The sequence below is a fragment of the Phascolarctos cinereus genome, unplaced genomic scaffold, assembly GCF_003287225.1.
Source record: "Phascolarctos cinereus isolate Bilbo 61053 unplaced genomic scaffold, phaCin_HiC Scaffold_4;HRSCAF=312, whole genome shotgun sequence".
Lineage (NCBI taxonomy): Eukaryota > Metazoa > Chordata > Mammalia > Diprotodontia > Phascolarctidae > Phascolarctos > Phascolarctos cinereus.
The window spans coordinates 595,633,253-595,647,063 of record NW_027555847.1 but is presented as its reverse complement, the minus strand read 5'-3'; the positions used below and the strand labels follow the sequence as shown (position 1 = coordinate 595,647,063).

The 13,811-nt window shown below is 39.2% G+C and overlaps 1 protein-coding gene across 1 annotated transcript in view; it reads left to right on the top strand.

Moving 5' to 3' along the window:
* RRM2B (ribonucleotide reductase regulatory TP53 inducible subunit M2B) overlaps positions 1 to 13,574 on the top strand; it is a 108,970-nt gene extending 95,396 nt beyond the window's left edge. Inside the window, exon 10 of the transcript XR_013486300.1 lies at positions 13,036 to 13,574. The gene's annotated coding sequence lies outside the window, so the exon portion shown is untranslated. The remainder of the gene's footprint in view (positions 1 to 13,035) is intronic.
* The last annotated feature ends 237 nt before the right edge of the window (positions 13,575 to 13,811 follow it).

Below are 13,811 nucleotides of genomic sequence, written 5' to 3'. Positions count from 1 at the left end.
CAAGGCCTAGCTCCAATGCCTCCTTTTCCTTGGAGCCTCCCCTGACCTCTTTAAGTTTGATTTAAAAAATTTTCCCTTCTGGGACCTCAGGGGTAATAGATGCGCTCACTGAATTGTCTCATGAGAGGATTAAAATAGTGTATGAGGAAGACTGCATGGGTCTTGGAGTCAGGAGGTAGACCTGAGTCTAATTTTTGACTAGTCTATTTAGTAGCTACATATCCCTGAGAAAGTTTAATTCTTCCCCAAATCTGAGTTTATAGAGTCATAGAATCAGAACTGGAAGAGACTTTGGAATTCATCTAGTCCAATCCCCTTCATTTGATAGATGAGGAAACTTTAACCCCGAAGGTAAAAATCATATGGGTAGTAAAGTAAGAGATCTAGGCTTTCAGCCTAGGGATTCTGATACTGATGGTAGTGGTATTGCCTTGCACTACCTTCTCACTTGTTTCTTATATAGAAAGGGTTGTGAATCTTAGGTCACTATGCAAATTGCTGTTATTTCAACATTGTGCGATGACCAACTTTGATAGACTTAGCTCTTCTCAGCAATGCAGTGATCTAAGACAATTCCAAAAGACTCATGAGAAAATGCTATCCACATCCAGAGAAAAACTATGGAGTCTGAATTCAGATCGAAGCAAACTATTTTCTCTTTTTTTCCTTCTCATGGTTTTTTCCTTTTGTTCTGATTCTTCTTTCACAATATGACTAATATGGAAATACATTTAATATGATTTTACATATATACTCTATATCAGATTGCCTGCCCTCTTGGGGAGTGGGAGGGGAGGGAGAAAAAATTTGGAACTCAAAATCTTATAAAAGTGGATGTTGAAAATGAAAAATAAATAAATCTAGTTTAAAAAATAAATTGTTATTATTGTTATTATTATAGTGGAAAGAAAATTGTGCTAGGTGCCAGTAGACCTGGGTTCTAGTCTGTGGAGTTTTAGTCTGTGTAAATTTTTAACAACTGGTTCTCCAGGAAAAAAAAAAGCCACACACATGGCACACTTTTAAGTTTAATTTATATTAACATTTTCCCATCGTATTCTTACAAAACAGTTAAGTCAAGCCCTGATTTGTAGCATTTGCCAATTTCTGAGATGCAAAAGCTCAAACTGAAAATTTGACGTTAGCTCTCAGCTAACTCCAGCACATCCCTGGTTTTAGTTTGATGCTACACTTACAAGTTGATGATCAATAAATATTTGTTAAGTGCCTATGGCTGGGGATATGAATATGAAAAAAGAAAGACAGTTCCTACCCTCAAGGAGCTTAACAGTCTAGGGGGGAAGACAACACACAAAGGAAGGTGGAGAGTGGGGAGGAGAAAGTTATCTAGGGCATGGTGGAGAAGCCAGAGATGTCTTAAAATAGTGCAGTCAGGTGAGAAGTGAGATGTTCTAAGCTGAGCTTCCTCCTTAAATGGAGATTGTGGAGTTCATGGCTCTACCTTCCAATAATAGGGGCAGGGCTGATGATGAGGTAGAGGACCAAGACTGATGGCATCTTGAAGGGTGATGAGATTTTCCCTGAGACATGGCGGAGAAATGACTATCAGTGAGACTCAGAGTCAATCACTTGCTAGGTCTGGGCCTCAGTTTCTTGATTTATAAAAGGGATGCATTAGGCTAAATGGTCTCTAAAGTCCCTTCTAGTTCTACAATTTTATAGTTTCCCTGGAAGGAAACATTAATCATGCGTTTACTATTTGCAAGCCTCCGTGTTAAATGTTTTACAAATATTATCTCATTCGATCCTCCCAGCAACCTTGGAAGGTAGGTGTTATTATTATAATACCCATTTTACAGTTGTGGAAACTGAAGCAGACAGAGGTTAAGTGACTTGTCTAGGATCAATCACACAGCTAGTAAGTGTTTGAAGATGAATTTGAACTCAAATCTTCCAACTCCAGGCTGGAGCTCTTTGCACTATGGCACCACCTAGCTGCCTCTTTTATTTCCTGGCTTACTTCTTGAATGATTTCTTCTCTTCTGTCTAGGAATTTTTCATCTTATGTAATGAGATGGAACATAAAAAGGCATTCTTTGAACCCTTTAACCTTTTCCACGAGCAAGTAAGGCAGCTTGAATTGAAAATATAATAATAGCTCATCTATCTTAAGGTTTTCAGAGCACTTTTCTCCCAACAACCTGTGAGGTCTCTTGTGCCCATGTAATTATTCCCATTCTACAAATGAAGAAACTGGAGGTCAGAGAGTTTGAGTAACTTGCCTATACGCAGCTTGGGGCAGCTAGGTGGTGCAGTGCATAGAGCACTGGGCTTGGAATCAGGAAGATTCATCTTTCTGAGTTCACATCCGGCCTCAGACACTTATTGGCTGTGCGACTCTGGGCAAGCCTCTTAATCGTGTTCACCTCGATTTCCTCATCTATAAAATAAACTGGAGAAGGAAATGGCAAGCCACCCCAGTGTCTCTGCCAAGAAAACCCTAAATGGGGTCACAGAGAGCAGCTAGGACTGAAAGGAGTGAACAAGAAGTATCATGAGTCCTGACTCTAGGGCAAGTGATTTCTACTATACTCCACAGGAGAAAATACCTCCAACAGGAAGGCAGATATAATATGTTCTGGACACCTCACTTAAATACTCATCTTGGTTTCTGTATCCCTTAGTATTAGAGAGTTAGGCTGATTAAGTGGAACTACAAACCACTGTGACCCTTCTTCATAAAATAATGAGAACAAACCTCAGCTAATAGTATATTAGCTATTGCCAACTCCTAAGGGAGGTTTCTCTGTGGCTGCTATGAGGACTGACCTGACTATTCCTTTCTCTGAGTTATAGCATGCTGCTTTTTCCAGATATGAGTCAGTAATCAGGCAAATTCTGAGGCTCACTGGATAAAAATCATTGCAGTGTTTGCTAGAACATTCTAAAATCATTCACATCTTATAGCCTATTTGAGGATCTCCCCTCCCGCAACCTCTTTTTTTTTCTATCCTTGTTTACTCCTGCAGAGATTCAAATTACAAATGGGTTGTGTTTCAAAACTTTGGTGATTTGGGATGACAATTTCCCCACAGAAATAATATTATAAATGGTAATTTTGTTCCCAGGCTACCCCACAAAAAGCCCATTAGAACTAATAGTTTTATCAGTCATGATGGCCAAAGAAGGCATGAGCTAGTGGACAACCTGTGTATGAATTTTGGGTGTTGGGAAGATAGGAATATTTGCTGTATGACATAGAAGCAGTGACTTCACATTTTTGTGCCTGATTTTACAGAGGGAGATGGTAATTACATATGATAGTGTCATGTAGTTGTTTCCGGTATAAACTATATATATATAATATATGTATATACATGTATGTATATATAAAAGCTGTGGAAAGATAGACATGCTAATACATTGTTGATGGTATTGTGAAATGATACAACTATTTTGGAAAATAATTTGCAATTATGCAAATAAAGTGACTAGAATGCCCATATGCTTTCAACCAGAGATTCCATGACTTGGAACCCATTGATAAGAAAAAAATTCCCCATATACTCCCAAATATTTATGGCACCACTTTTTGTTGTAGAAAAGAATTGGAAACAAATAAGATATCCATCAGTCGGGGAATGACTAGACAAAGTGAGGTACATGAATGTAATGGGATGTTACTGTGCTATAAGACATGATGTGTGTGATGAATACGGAGAAGCATGGAAAGATCTATATGAACTGAAGAAGAGTGAAGTAAGCAAAGCCAAGAAAACAATATATACAGTAACTACAACAATGTAAATGGAAAGAACAATCACACACAAAAAAATTCAAAATTAAACGCAACAGATTTATAAAGATCAAGCAGATCTCAAATAAAGAACTATGAGAAGACACTTCAACCTACCCCTTGGTGGAAGTGGGAGGTCCATGAGTGTTACACATTGCACATGTTTAGGGACTTTTTCAATGTATTGATCAGTTGTGCTGATTTTTGTTTTTTCTCTTTAAAAAAACAAAGCACTTTGCCATATGGGATGGCTCTTTGGGAAGGGGAGGAGAGAGACATGGAATTCTATGGTGATGTAAGAAAGAGAAAATACCAGTAAAAGCTTATTTTAAAAAATATTTTGGCCCCTTTACCACTATTGGTGTGTTAAACACTCAATAACTTACATACTCGTCAAGTAATCCTGACCACCTCTTTCAAGAGATAGGAAGCTGATTTCCAAAAACTTATAGGCATACATGTAGCTAAAGCAGGGCTTCCCGGCTTTTTGTGTCATGGACAATTATGTTTCTAAATGCATAAAACATAATATGTAGGACTAAAAAGGAAACAAATTGTATTGAAATAGTCATCCAAAAAATCTTTTTAAAGTCCATGGACCCCAGATTAAGAACTATAAGCTAAACTGTTTTCCATTTGACTTTCCTTTAGAAATAGGTATATTATCATAGGTATATTATCTGTTCATTTGTCTTGAGATTTTCCTGAGATGCAAGCTGCCAATTGACAAAATGGTTCCAAATAGCTTGAACCTTTCTACGTTCTAAGTACAGAATGAATGTGAATAATTATTGTTCATGTTTATGTAGTGCTATGAGGTAGGTAGTACATGCATAATTATTCTCCCATTTTGTAGATAAGAGAACTGTGGCTAGAGAGGCAAAGTGATTTGCCTTTGGTTAGGGAGGCTAATGAGTGGCAGAGCTGGGATACAAACCCGTCTTCTGCTGCTAAGTCCAGTTCTTGTTCCATGGCATCACACTCTTTTGGTTGATATACAGACCTATTTCTCTGCTTTTGTCATATTAGTGGGAGGAGTTCTGGAACATCACTCTGCCATGCCGGCTCCATTGGTGAATTCCTTCTGGGGCCTCCATTTTGGGGATGAAAGGGCCCACACTGGTCATACCTCATTCCCTTTCCTGGCTATGCTTCTGACTCCATGGATTTTGACATCACAACTCAGTTTCCTTTTTACTCTGCAACTTCACTCACTGCCTTGGGCTTTCTCACTCTGAAACATCCCTCTCCAACTAGTGAGTCCTTTCCAGGGCTTCTGCTTTTGGGACCAGACAAGGTTGTCGTGCCTCATTCCTCTATCAGCTGTGCTTTTAACTATACTCTTTGCCACCAACCTCCAAGCAAGTACTTTCTCCCCTCTACTCCACTCTTCCTTTTCAGCCCTCTTTTGTGTGTTGTCCCATTAGCATGTAAGCTCCTTGAGGGTAGGGCCTATCTTTCTTTTTGCTTGTATTTTTATTCCTAGCCTTAGTACAGTGCCAGAGTCCTAGGCTATCTCTATAAAGGTCTAAGGAGAGGAGGTGGTGAAAGGTGGAAGGTAGTTTGACTTGCCTGGCACAGGTTTGCTTTTTGTTTCTCTTCAGGTTGAGTTACCGTTTCATCATACTTGCCTTATAAAGAATCTTTAGTCAGTCAGTCCATAAACATTTATTAAGTGCCTACCATGTGCCAGGTATTGTATTAAGCAGTGGGGATACAGAAAAAGGCAAAGACATTCTCTGCTATCAAGGAGCTCAGAGTCTAATGGGGGAGATGACATGTAGACACTATATACAAACAAGATATATCATATCTATCTATATTTATAAATATATTTACCTAAGTATAAACATATTTATATATCTATACTTATAGATATATAGATATATCCTTTACAGGCTAAATTAGGGATAATCACCAGAAGGAAGGCACTAGAAATTAAAAGGCTTGGGACAGGCTTGCTGTAAAAGATAGAATTTTAATTGAAACTTGAAGCCAGGGCAGCCAGGAGATCAAGATGAGGAGGAAAAGTCTCCCAGGCTGGAGGACAACCAGTGAATGTCCCTGGAGTTGGCAGTGTCTTATGTGAAGAACACACTTTCTGCTTTATCTGAAAACATGAAGGGGTTAAAATGGATGACCTCTGAAGTGCATTCCAACTGTAAATCTCTAATTTATGAGCTATAACTGCTTCATTTTGCTGATGAGAAGACTGAGGACAAAAAGTGGGTGGTAATTTGCTTAAAGGCAAGGTTGCCAATTAGTAGGTGGCAGGGTTGAGACTGGACCCCATGACTACTTATCAAACATTCACTATGTGCAAGGCACTGTATTTATCACTGAAAACACAAGGCAAATAAGTGTTTAATCAGTATTTATCGACAGAATGAACAGCAGTCTTTGCTATGATTTTGGCATGATCTAATTGTTAGTAGTGGGGTGAATTATCTGGGACAAACAATAATTTGATATGGCTTCATTTCACATGTGCATGGGCGTCTACTGATACTAGACTGCTTCAGAACCTCTGCTCTTAATCAGATGAAAATGGGTTTCTCCACCTTTAGTTGCTTTTCTGTTAGTTGAGTGCTTACTTCCATTTTTATTTTAGCCTTTGTCATAGGTAAGATCATACAAAGGAGTTTAGAAAAAGGGCATTTTTTACTGATCTCATTCATTTTTCATTCAAGGATATGCCCAAAACATTGGCACCATGTTTGGAAGGCAAGCATAGAAACCATGAGCTACAAAAAAGAGCTTTATCTCTCCTGTTCTTTTCCAGAGATTGCCCTCCAATTGTGCCCATAACTCGGGCTCAGAGGTACACTTACTGAGAAACTTTGACGTTCTGGCTTTTGTAAGCAAGATATTAGAAAATTGGGTGGAGAGGGAATGAAGAAAAGCTAAAAAGATAATGGAATAAATTAGAAAAGAAGAACTGTTTGTACTTACTTATGTGCAAGTTGTCTCATCCATTAGATTCTGAGCTCTTGGAGGGAAAGGACTTTTACCTTTCTTTGTATCTCCAGAGCTTAGTACATGTCTGGCACATAGGTGAATAGTGTTTGTTGATTGACCAACCTATGGGAAAACTTGACTTTCTTTCTGTCCAGAAGGGCTAGCAATGTACCCACTTTGGCAGAGTGAATACAATACTTTCTCTTTGTGTCCCCTCCCATCTTCTTGAAACCCATAACCATAGGTTGACTGTGAGGAAACCAGTAGAAGGTCATCTTGTACAGATGCTGCTGGGTTATGCTCCTCACCCTTGAGAATTTGTAAGCAATGTATCCCCTTATGCAAAGGTTGAGGAAAACACTCCCACCTTCTGTCTGATTCCTGAATCCTTACTGTAAGATCTGGCTCTGAAGAGACAGTTGCTCCACTGAATGGATCAAATACATCATTTTTGAACAGTCATGGAATAAGAAAATTTCAGAGTTGGAAGGGACATCAGTATACTTACGGTTCAGCCTATTCTCAACAAAGCCTTCCTACTGCAATGCACTTGACAAGGGCTTGCCCAGTCTCTTCTTGAAGGCCTCCAAGGAGGGGCAACTCACCACCTCCAGCCTGTTCTCACTTTTGGAAAGTTCTAATTGTTGAAAAGTTTTTCCTGATATCAAGTCTGAATCTGCCTCCGTGCATCTTCCACTCATTGCTTCTGGTCCTACCTGTTGGGGCCAAGCAGAGCAGGTCAATCCATGTGGTTGTCTACCACATGATAACCCTTCAAGTACCTAAAGACAGTTATCTATTCTTAAGACTAAGCATCCTCAGTTCCTTGTTCTGATCTTCAAATCCTCATTTTCTAACATGGCTATGAAATGCTGTAGGGAACAGCTATGTGAAGGGGATATGTGCTCTGTATGTGTGTGTGTGTGTGTGTGTGTGTGTGTGTGTGTGTGTGTGTGTCCCATTGGCAGTTTGAGGACTGAGAATGCTGGGGATTGTTATGACTGCCAGTGCTAATTTTTGTTTTTTAAAATTTTTATTTATTTATTCATTCAGTCATTTATAGTTTTCAACATTCACTTCTATAAGATTTGGAGTTGTAATTTTTCTCCTCCTTCTTTCTTTCTCCCCTCCCAAGAATGGCATGCAATCTGATATAGTCTATACATATACATTCATATTAAACATTTTCTCATTGGTTGTAAAGAAGAATTAGAACCAATGGGAGAAACCGTGAGAGGAAACAAAAAAAAAAAAAAGAGAGTAAATAGTATGCTTTGATCTGCATTCAAACTCCATAGTTCTTTCTCTGGACATGGATAGCATTTTCCATCATGAGACTTTTGGAGTTGTCTTAGATCCTTGCATTGCTGAGAAGAGCTAAGTGTATCAAAGTTAGTCATCACACAGTGTTGTTACTGTGTACAATGTTCTCCTGGTTCTGCTCATTTCACTCAGCATCAGTTTATGTAAATCTTTTCAGGTTTTTCTGAAGTCTGCCTGCTCATCATTTTTTATGAAACAATAGTATTCCATCATATTCATATACCACAACTTGTTCAGCCATTCCCCAGTTGATAGGCATCTCCTCAATGTCCAATTCTTTGCCACCACAGAAAGAGCTGCTATAAATATTTTGTACATGTGGGTTCTTTTCCCATTTTTATGCTCTCTTTGGGACACAGTATGGTCTTATTTTTAAAAGACATTATTAGAAATGAGCAGGAAGCAGGAGCCCACAGTTGATAGCAAATGATAGATGCTAATCTCTCCTGGACAGGGAAATGCTAAGCAGATAAGAACAAAATGCAGGAGCTTTTATCAGACTGTGTAAAATGGATGAAGGCTCCTGTCATGGTCATAAAATGTTTGGAGAAAATCCTCACTCTACTTATAGAATGAAGCAAAACTAGGGGTTCTGATATAATTGTGATATTCCCTTTGCTGTAAAGGAAGGTTCAGGATTAGCGATTTGTAATTATAAAGGAAATGACAGTAGTATATCCCCTCTTCAGCTCTGTCTCTGTGATAGGGCAGCTCTCCCCTAACCCTCAGATCAGGCTAATTCTTTCCCTAAAAGCCAAGACAATTTTTCCCAAGACTTGATTGTCTCGGGTTATTAAGGCTCAAATCACTTACTTGTTGACTCCATTTCCTAATGACTCAGGCTATATTGATAGTGGCTTCCTATCCACTTAAGGTGCACCCTTTGTTGAGTGTCCTTTCTATGCTTTGTGAATTGGTAATTAATTTATGAAATTATGAAATGGGGCATGCCTAGTTCTTTGGGTGCTCACAGGAAAAGACCACAATGGCAGCAGGAAGTGAGGCTACAATCATACTTTAATAAGGAACAGAGAGTGTAGGGATGAACAGGCACAGAAAGTATGGCAACAAGCAGTGAAAAGGGGCTTAAAGGCAGCCAACATGGGGATGGGGCTATGAAGGAAGACAGGAAGTGGGGAAAGAGGATGAAGAGGGAGAGAGGTGCTGTATCATTCACTTTTATGGATTAGAGTTGGGTATACTCAGCTGCATGGACCCAATGGAGATGGAAGAGGGCTGGGATAGATTAGGGATGAGGGCAATGACAGGAATCTGAGGTTTCATTTTTATAGTTTTTGGGGGAACAGAGTAACTCTCATCCGTGCCACCTTGGGGTTAGTTTATTAACGTATCCATATCATCTCAAAGTTGTTGGTAAAACTTTAAAGTTAACATATCCACATCATCTCAGTTATCAGCACCACTTGGTATTTTGCTGGTCTTACTGCTGAGTCTGGAACTTGTCTGAGATTTACATATCACAGGAACAAAAGGCCTTGCCAGCCAAATCTAGGTGCCTTTTCTTGATTTAGCATGTATTACCAGGATGTGATTTTTGGTCAATACTGTGTATGATATCATTTGTAAATGATGCTCCTTTTACCTTTGGGATAGTTTTTAATATGACTTCTAGGTTCCCCTTTGTAATCTTATTTCCTGCTATTGCTACTTTATACTGGCTACTTATACATTTTTTATATGAATAGAAAGTGGGATGGTCAGGGAGACCAGAACGAGGTACAAAACACACTTGCTAAATAAACCCATTTTTATTAACTATTGAAGGTCTCATTTGTTTCAAAAATTGGATCTAAGTTACTAGGGGACAGCCTGCATCAGAGTGAGCCCAGAATAGACTCTTAGAATCCTCGCTCTTTTTTTTTTTTTTTTCGGTTAGGCAGTGGGGTTAAGTGACTTACCAGCTAGTAAGTGTTATGTGTCTGAGGCCAGATTTGAACTCAGGTCCTCCTGAATCCAGGGCCGAATCCTCACTCTTTTCAAAGCTTAGACCAAAACCAATCTCCTGCATGAGGGTGCTTCTGATCTCATCAGCTCCTACTGCCAACTTCCCTACCAGAGTTAGATTGTTATATATTCCCCCCAATAGAATATCATCTCCTTGACAGCAGAAACTGTTTCATTCTTGTCTTTATACCCCTAGAACCTAGCACAGAGCCTGACATATAATAGACACTTCATAAATGTTTGTTGATAGAATAATTGATTGAGGGCAAAACTCCAAATGCATCAAAAACAGAAAAGATGGTGGGCTCTGAGCTGTCAGTTGTAATGCATCATCAATGTCTCAGTGGTGTTATATCCAAGAAGGCCAGTAAAGTATTGGGATACATTGGGAAGGATTAGAAAGTAAGCAACATTTTCAATTTTGCAACTAAGCAACTGAGTGGTCTGAATGTTAGGCTCAGTCAAGAGAATCTGAGTTCTAATCTTGTCTCAGATACTGATTGTGTCAATGGATAAATCATTTAGCTCTCTTAACTTCAGTTTCCTCATCACAGCATGAAGGCATTGGACTCAATGGTCTTTTAGGTCCTTTCAACTCTAAATCTATGATTCCACAGTCAATTTTTCTGCCTAGATAGAAAGTGTTACTCATTCACACATGAAACTACTCATGAATCATCAGGTATAGTTTTCTTCACTAAACTTTAAAAAAGATACAATGGTGGAGAAAATTCCAGAAAAAGTTGACTAAACAATAATGAGTATAGGAGGATTTCTGTCAAAGGATAGGTGATATAAAGGAGGAGGGTGATTTTCACATAATCACAAAATCTTAGATTTGGAAGGACCTCAGAAACCATCTGAACATGCCTATACCTGAACAAAATTCCTCTCTCCAACATTCGTAAACCAACATTTACTTGAAGAGCTGGAATGTTGAGGAAACCGTTATCTCCCATGACATTATGTTATGCTTTTAGATAACTCTAATTGCTACAAAGTTTTTGTTTGTTTCTTTTGCGCAGTTCAAAGAGTGCTGGATTTTGGAGGTCAGAGGACTAGGTTCAAATTCTAGCCCTTCCACTTACTAAGTATGTGACCTCGGGCAAGATACTTAACAGTCTCTCTGGATCTCAGTTTCTCAGATTTAGATGAATTAGATGACCTCTAAAGCACCTTTTAGTTCCAGATCACTGATCCTATGGCCTTATGGCAAGCCTAAATTTACCTTTTCATAGCTTCCACTCATTGCTACTACCTCTGCTCTCTGGTGCCAAGAACAAATGAATTTAAACCTTTCTCACTGTGATTATTGTCCCAATACTCGAAGATGGCTGTTATGTCCCTGTGTTCTGTTCTCCAAACAAAATATTCCAGTTGCTCCAACTGATTCTCATATGGCATAAACTTGAGGTTCTTCACTATTACAGTCATCCTATTCTGGACGTTGTTCATCAATGTCCTTCCTAAAATGTGATGCCCCAAAGTGAAAACTCCAGACCAGACCAGAGTGTAGATGAGCACCATCACCTCCCCAGTTCTGGACACCATGCTTCTGTTGTTCAGTCTAAGATCCCATTAACTTTCTCAGATGCCATATTACACTGTTGACTGATATTGAGGTCATAATCCCCTAAAACCACCAGATCTTTTCCCCCCAGAAAACTGCTGTCCATTCATTCCTCTCTCATCATCTACTTATGAAGTTGAATTTAATGGAGGAGGTGACTGAGCAATGAACTTGAGATGGCCATACCAAGGCACTGATCTTTGGACCCCATCAGAGAGTCATAAATAAGGGGAACTTGAGCACTTTATAAACAGAGAAAAGTACTTTAAGTAACCAGGTACCTATGAGGTACTCCTTTGCCACATTTGTACCTCACTACTTGTACTTTAAGTTTGTGTGTCTTATGTGTCTGTAGGGGTGGGGGGAAATTAAGAGTGTTCCCTCAGTTTGGGGGGAATGTTTTGTACCTACTATTCTTAGTATATCATCTTATTAAATATTTTGTCTAAAAGTTTATTGAGGATAATCAATGAAAGTACAGTGGTGGGGGCTCATAAGCAACATCATTGGAAGCTCTAGCCCCTAAGGGTGACTCCTAGAAATCTTTAGGACATAGTAAATCACCTCTTCTCTGGATACCTGGACCGCCTATGCAAGTTAGAGTTGGAGAAGTAGCCCTAGAGAGGGTGCTGTACTTATCCACATAGCCAGCTGATAGAAGCATTATAGATGAATGAAAGAAACTGTGTAGCCATGAAATATTAGAAGTAGAAGGGACTTTAGAGAAATAGATCTGAATTATAGGATTTCAGTGGGAAAATGATTTTGGAGATAATTTAATCCAGCCCATTCACTTTACAGATGAAGAAATTGAGGCCCCAAAAGGTTGCCACAATTTGCAATTTTGCAAAGCTAAAATTTCAGTACAGGTCCTCTGACTCTCTATCCAGTACTAACTAGCCTTTCCACTGAACCGTGATACCTCCCATCTGGTTCAATGCTCTCATGTTATAGACTCTACATGAAGAAATTGAGGTCCATAGCTAGTTAATTGCACAGCCAAGAATCAAACTAAAATCTCCTACTTGCCAGACCAAATCTCTTTCCATTGTGCCACTGATGTTTGAAAGATGATGACATGATGGCAAACTGCTGTTGTTGTTGTTCAGTCATTTTCAGTTATGTCTGATTCTTTGTGAGCCCATTTGGGATTCTCTTGGCAAAGATGCTAGAATGGTTTTCCATTTCCTTCTCCAGCTCATTTTTACAGATGAAGAAAGTGAGTTAAACAGGATTAGGTGAACTGTCAAGGGTCACACAGCTGTAAGTGTCTGAGGCCAGATTTGAACTCGGGAAGATGAGTCTTCCTGACTCCAGGCCTAGATCTCTAGCCATTGTGCCATCTAGCTGCCCCACAAACTCTTCTCTCCCATGAAACATCCTTTGGTGGCCATGACAGGCATAGATTTTTTAATTATATGAACCATGGGTGTGACCAATCATGCCTTTTTTATGTTCTTAGGATACACAATTGCTTGATGACACTTGAGGATATTCACAGCCTAACAAAGAGGCAAAGATTTCTGGAGATAAATCCCAACATCGGCCTCTGGGTGCCTTAGTATCCTGAAGAGCACAGCAACATAAAAAAGCTTGAGCAGAATTGTATCCATAAGGCTTGTATGGACTGATGCTGAGTGAAGTGAGCAGAACCAGAAGAATGTTGTACACAGTAACAGCCACGTTGTGCAATGACTAACTCTGACAGACGTAGCTCTTCTCAGAAATACAAGGATCTAAGACAACTCCAAAAGACTCATGATGGAAAATGCTATCCACATCCAGAAAAAGAACTATGGAGTCTGAATGCAGATCGAAGCATATTATTTACTCTCTTTTTTTGTTGTTTTATTTCTTCTTTCTTGTGGTTCCTCCTATTGGTTCTAATTCTTACTTACAGCATCACTAATGTGAAATTAAGTTTAATAGGAATGTATACGTTGAGCCTATATCAGATCGCATGCTGCCTTGGGTAGGGAGGTGGGGAAGGAAGGGGAGAAAATTTAAAACTCAAAAGCTTATGGAAGTGATTGTTGAAAACTAAAAATAAGCAAATAAATAATAATAAAAAAAGAATTGTGCCCATTATGCATCCCTTCTCCTTCCTATTAATGGTGGGAAAGAAATAGGACAAAGTGCCATGAAGACTAGAGCAACCTTGGAGATAAATGTTCTGAACTATCTGCATTGTTAAGACCAGGCCTTCTCATGTCTCCCAGACAGATAATGCCAGAGCCA